Source organism: Condylura cristata, unplaced genomic scaffold (assembly GCF_000260355.1).
Source record: "Condylura cristata isolate star-nosed mole 26May11 unplaced genomic scaffold, ConCri1.0 scaffold00016, whole genome shotgun sequence".
In the NCBI taxonomy this organism is placed as follows: Eukaryota; Metazoa; Chordata; class Mammalia; order Eulipotyphla; family Talpidae; genus Condylura; species Condylura cristata.
Window position 1 is genome coordinate 11,615,106 of NW_004567117.1, and position 6,853 is coordinate 11,621,958.

A 6,853-nucleotide genomic window follows, 5' to 3' on the forward strand; every position below is an offset into this window, starting at 1 on the left:
AATATCAAGTTGAAACAATTTGAACAATATAGTAGCAACGATACTGAATTATAACCCAAAGGAAAAAACAAGAATTAAATGAACAAATAAAGATGTGGGGGAGGGGAGAGGGAAGAGAAGTATTCCTTTGAGAATTTCACTTCTAGGGTCTCCCTGATGGCACAAGAAGTTAAGTCGCAGCATTATGAAGCAATACACAGCCACTGCAGCACAACTGTGATCCCCTGCCAGGGAACTCACCCACATGGCTTTGCAGACCTCTCCTGTCTGGCCCACTGCTCCCCTCAGAGTGTTTTTCCGTCTATCTGCCTGTTATGTTCCTCACTCTTTCTCTAGTGAATCCTCTCACTGTCCCATACCTGTGGCCTACATCCCAATTCTTGTATGCATACATAAATAAATCTCTTTTTTAAAAAAGAATTTCACTTATAAACATAGAAGGAGCAACAAGATTTTCCATTATAAACTTGGAAGGAATGTGGGAAGTAGAAATCACTACCACAACCACAATAATAACTGTGGCAGGCAAGATCCACCAATGAGTAGGAGAACTTTATGCAGTAAAAAGATATCTATATAATCTCAAACTATCTTTACACTCTCTCATAGAATATCAAGTAATTACAAAGGGAAATTAGTAACTTTACAAAGTCTAATCCTGGCATCACTTTAGCTAAGGGATCAAGGTTGATGTTACCAAACGGGTCAATGTGTACTTTTCCCCAACCCTGAACCTGAAAAGTTTTTGATAGAGAATACTAAAAGAGTAACAAAATGTCATTTGGGTCTGGTTTAGTTTATAGTAGTAAATATCTTTTTGTAACAGAGCAACTTCTTATATTTCCTTTTCTAAAAAGATTTGTTTTTATTTATTTATGCATACTGGGGTTTAAGCCAGAGGTACAGGGTCAAGGGATGAGATGACTCACCAGAGACTGAGTGGGAAACAGAACAGGAAGGTCTACTGAAATATACTGCTGAGGGGAGCACTGGAGAGACACAAAAGGTCTGTTGCACCAAGTGGGTCAGCCCCTGACCAGGGATCCAGCTCATGCTGCAGTGGTTGGTGATAATGCTGAGACTTTCATCCCTGTACCACCAGAGATGCCCCAACTTTTATATTTCTATAGTACCTAATAGTTCACAAAGTATAACACACACACACGCACACACACATCCTTTAATCCAAATAACTCTGTAACATTGATATTACCACACCTGCATTGATGGATGAAGAAATTGAGGCCCACATAGGATAAATTATTTGTCTCAGATCAAATGGTAGACTAATAGCAGTGCTGAAAATGAAATTCAAGTACTCTAAATTCAAGTCCAAATTTCTGTCAAGAAAAGATCTTTAAAGTACCAGAACAGGACTTTAATAAGGGGTTGAAGAAGAGCACTATGAAGTTATCCATAGCCACTGCAGCACGAGTTCAATCTCTGACCAGAGAGGTGACCCACATGGCACAGCAGACCTCTCCTGTCCTGCCTGCTGCTTCCCTCAGCAGTGTAGTTTGGTCACTCTGTTCTGTTCCCCACTCTGTCTCTGGTAAATCTTCTCATGTCCTGCACCTCTGGTCTATCTCCCAGTTCTTGTATGAATAAATTAATAAATCTTTAAAAAAATACCAGAATAGGGGCCTCCCCTCTCCTCTGGCCTACACTCTTGTTTTATTCAGAATAAAAATAAATCCTAAAAAAGAAAATATCTTCACACTAACATACATCTGAGAACTACTACAAGATTTACAAAGAACACATAAACTCAACAAAAAGAAAAAAAAACAAAATCCAAAAAATGGGCAGAGACACTAAATTGACACTTCTCCAAAGAAGACATAAGGTTCTCCAACAGACACATGAAAAAAAAAAATTCATCATCAGGGGAATTTAATCAAAACCATCCAATGAGATACCACCTCAAACCAATGAGGATGGTCCATATCATAAAGACCAGAAACAATAAGTGCTGGTGGGGATGTCAAGAGCTGTAGGGAGGCCCCTGTTCTGGTGAGGGTGTGCTGGTGAGGGTGTAACCCATTTTACAAAGTTGGTGGGCATGTAGACTGGTCCAATTACTAGGGCCAAGAAACCCCTAGGACTAGAAAAGCAGTATGGAGATTTCTTGAAAGAATAAAAATGAATCTGTCATACAAGCTAGCAATTTCTAGCAAAAACACTAATTTGAAAGGAAACCTGCACTCTTATGTTTATAGCAACACTAAGTGGCCCCAAACAGACAAGTGGATCAATAAGATATGACGATGTGGTGCACGCGTGCACGTGCACACACACACACACACACACACACACGGAGGAATACTACTAGGCAATCAAAAAGGTAAACTCATGCTATTTGTAGCAACATGGATGGAGCTGGAAGGGCTTATACTTAGCAAAATAAGCCAGAAGGAGAAAGATAAGTACTGAATGGTGTTACTTATATGTGGAATATAGGCAAACCAGACAAAGGGTTAAACAAAGACAAACTTGTAACAAACTTTGAAAACTGACAAAAGATTAAATTGACAAAACATTTTTGGTTTTCAGAAGGGGAGGGAAACAAGTGACAACAATGTTTGGGAGTGTGGAAAGAACACAATAGACTATAATGAGTGACTATGGTGATTCAGGAGTGGGTGTGTTATAGTGCTCTGCCACTGAGGGGTAAGATTCTATACTGTTAAAACCTTAGCAAGAATGAAATAAAGGTACCTCAACAGCAATAAATACAGTAAAATAGCACCACTGAATATCGCACAACTTTATAATGTATATGGCAAAAGCAGAAAATATTTTTATTATCACAAAGCAGCGAATGTATAAATATCTGCCTAAAAATACAATTTATAATCAATTATGCACAGCAATTTTGAGTTCATTAGGTCTCAATGTTGATACCCATATCATATTGTAACATATTGTTAGGAAAACTTACATTTTGTTCCTTGACTGATACTTAGAAGAGATTAGGGCCAAAATACTGTCTTTTTTTTTTTTTTTTAAAGATTTATTTATTTATTCATACAGAACTGGGGTACAGGCCAGAGGTGCGGAGGATGAGAGGATTCACCAGGACAGAGTGGGGAGCAGAACAGGCAGATCAACGAAGTACACTGCTGAGGGGAGCAGCGGGCGGGTCAGGAGAGGTCTGCCGCGCCATGTGGTCACCTCCGGGGCAGGCGGGAATCGAACTCATGGAGAAGTGGCTTGAGATTCTTAGTGCTGCGCTTTAACCCACTGCGCCACCAGGGAGGGCCCAAAATACTGTCTTTTAAGAGAGAACTAAAGTTAAAATAGCATGTTTCCTGAGTATTCATTACCAGACCTCAAAATGATCCTCATTGACTTTAAACTAAGTTCTAAAAAGTTGGGTGCTTACCTTATGACTAGTGGTTTATTCGGTTCAGAGCAACTGTGGGATTGCTTTTTTTTTTTTTTTAAGATTTATTTATTTATGCTTACAGAACTGGGGTACAGGCCAGAGGTGTGGTGGGTGAGAGGATTCACCAGAGAAAGAGTGGGGAGCAGAACAGGCAGATCTACTCAAATACACTGCTGAGGAGAGCAGTGGGTGGGTGATTGCTTTTTAATTATCCTTTTGATTCTGAAGTCTGCATGGGACATACACTTGTTAATAGATGTTCCGATTTCAAGAGAGGTTGCAAAAAATCCCACTCCCCACTCCTGATTTGCTGTTACTTCTATGTTTCTATGAGGTTCAGGGCCTAAGTTTCAAGTATTATTAATATGAATAGGCACTGTAATGGCCCCAAAGAATAAAATAGAGAACAAAGAAAATATGTTTCCTCTCTTCACTGGGCTTATAGTAGACGGGGGAAAAGCAGTTAAGGAGCAATTACAAGTAAGTGTGAGACAGCCATTTAGACACTATCAATTTGTTTAACTTCTAGAATTCCAAAGTTTCAAAAGACACATAGTAGGTAACCCACTAGCAAATCTCAAAAGGACATTTTTGGAGTAGTTTTGTTTTTTTAATATTTTATTTATTTATGCATACAGAAATGAGGTACAGGCCAGAGGTTCAGGGGCAGCGAAAGCATTCACCAGAAATAGTGAAGAGCAGAAGAGGCAGATCGAGGAAGTACACTGCTCAGGGGAGCAGTGGGCGGGTCAGGAGAGGTCTGCTGTGCCATGTGGATGAACTCCCTGGCCAGGGATCAAACTCGCACTTAAGTGGCGCGATGGTCCGCTTAGTTTTACTGCGCCACCAGGGAGGGACTGGAGTAGATTTTTTAAAAGCAATAAAAAAAAGTATACACACAAAAGTAGAGAAAACAAAATAATGAGCCCCATATATCCACACCCTAGATTTAAGAGTTAATAGTATTGTTTATATGTGAAATGACTTCATTTAAAAAAAATTTTATTATAATAGTTTATTTTTACATATTTTTGTGCATTTTTCCATCGTACTTGCAATCCCCTTGGGCTTCCCATCACCAAATCACCCATGTGCCATCACCATAGTCCAGTGCATTTCCCTCCCCTCACTGTTTTTGATCCTATTCCCCACTCCATCCCCACAAAATGTCTCTGGTATATAGCTGTTCACCATAATCATTATTTTCTCGCCTGTTCTGTTATATTCCTGCTATGAGAGAAACCATCTTGTATTTTTCCTTTTCTTTCTGGCTTATTTCACTAAGCATGATCTTTTCCAGCTCCATCCATGTTGCTGCAAAAGACATGTGTTTCTTTTTTTTTTTGGTTGCTGAGTAATATTCCATTGTGTATATCTACCAAATCCTTTTTTATCCAGTCATCCATTTTTGGATATTTGGACTGCTTCCATGTCTTTCCAATTGTGAATAAAGCAGCAATAAACATGGGGATGCAGGTATCTTTTTGAATCAGTGATTTTGTGTTTTGGGGGGAGATACCTAGGAGTGGGATTGCTGAGTGGTAGGGAGGCTCCATGTTCAGTAGTTTGAGGAACCTTCAGTTTTCCATAGTGGTTGTACTAGTTTGCATTCCCACCAGCAGTGCAGGAGAGTTCCTTTTTCTCCACAACCTCACCAACATTTGTTGTTGCTAGTTGTTTGGAGATGTGCCATTCTCACTGGGGTGAGGTGGTATCTCATTATGGTTTTAATTTGCATCTCCCTTATTACAAGTGATGTTGAACATTTTTTCATATGCTTGTTGGCCATCTGCATTTCCTCTTTGGAGAAGTGTCTTTTTAGCTCTTCTGCCCATTTTTTGATAGGGTTGTTTATTCTTGTTGAGTTTCATCAGTTCTCCGTATTTTTTTGTGATCAATCCATTATCGCTGGTTTTGAGTGAGAATTTTTTTTTCCCAATCTGTGGGATGTCTGTTTGTTTTTTGTAATGTCTCTTTTGCTGTTCAGAAGCTCTTTAACCTGATGCAGTCCCATCTATTTATCCTTGCCTTCACTATCGTTGCATTGGGTGCTCTATCTTTAAAGATGTCGCTAAAGTGTATGTGGTGTAGTATTTGGCCCATCTTTGCTTCCAGGTATAAAATGATTTCATTTTAAAAGACACTAAAAATGCCTTTTAAAATAATAGGCCAGGTTAGAATAGCATAAGCCAAGAGATAGGAAAGTATATTGAATGCACATATTGCACATATTATTCCATGAAACTCATATGTATTTATTGGATTCAAACATTTAAAAAAATGTATAGAACTCTAAACAAAGGAAGGGAAAGAGGATGGCAGAGACACAGAGTTATAAAAATGACTAGTTACGGCCCTCCCTGGTGGCCCAGCGGGTTAAAGTGCAGGACTAAGAATCCAAAGCCACTTCTGCATGAGTTCAATCCCCACCTGTGCCGGAGGTGATCCACATGGCACAGCAGACCTCTCCTGACCAACCTGCTGCTCCCCTCAGCAGTGTACTTCATCAATCTGCCTGTTCTGCTCCCCACTCTGTCTCTGGTGAATCCTCTCACTGCCCCTGCACCTCTGGCCTGTACCCCAGTTCTGTATGCAAGTAAATAAATCTTTAAAAAAATGACTAGAAAATGATGTAAAAATAAACTTTTGTAATAAAAAAATGTAAAAAAAAATTCTTATTTTTATTTCTGGAAAATAAACAGTGTCTGAACCTTAAAAAAAATTGACTAGTTACATACTTAGCAACAACTTGGGTATCTACTAGTGTTCTGTTATCAAAATTGTCTATTATTAATCCAAATGTTATTAAATGTGCAATTTAATGATCAAAAATGTTTTTAAATTTTGAATTTTCTGAATTACTAGTGAAATTATTTTCCTTTTAATATGTTTATTGACTAGTCTGAATTTTTTTTTTGTATATCCTTTGCCTGTTTTCTATCAGGTGTTTCATTACTAATATTTATGGGCTCTTAAGCTACAGTAATAACAAATATTGCAACTATTTGTCTCTGTTGTTTTTATTTTAAATTTTTGTGATTTTTTATAGAGCTGATAGTTTTCATCTTTATGTCAGCATTTTTTTTTTCCTTTATGGCTTCTCATTTTTATAGTTTCTTTATGAAGAGATTCTCCACTCTAAAATTATTTTAAATTTCCATATTTTCACCTAGTATTTTTTTAAAACAAGATTTTATTTATGCATACAAGAACTGGGATGTAAACCAGAGGTGTGGGGGGTTGGGGTGAGAGGATTAACCAGAGACAGAGTAGGGAGCAGAAGAAGCAGATCGATGAAGTGCACAGCTGAGGGGAGCAGTGGGTGAGATAGGAGTGGTCTGCTGCACCCAGTGGGTCACTTCCGCAGCCAGGGATCGAACTCTGTGCTGCAGTGGCCAGCATAGCTTTATAGTACTGCTACTTAACCCCTTGCACCACCAGGGAGGCTCACTTATATATATATAT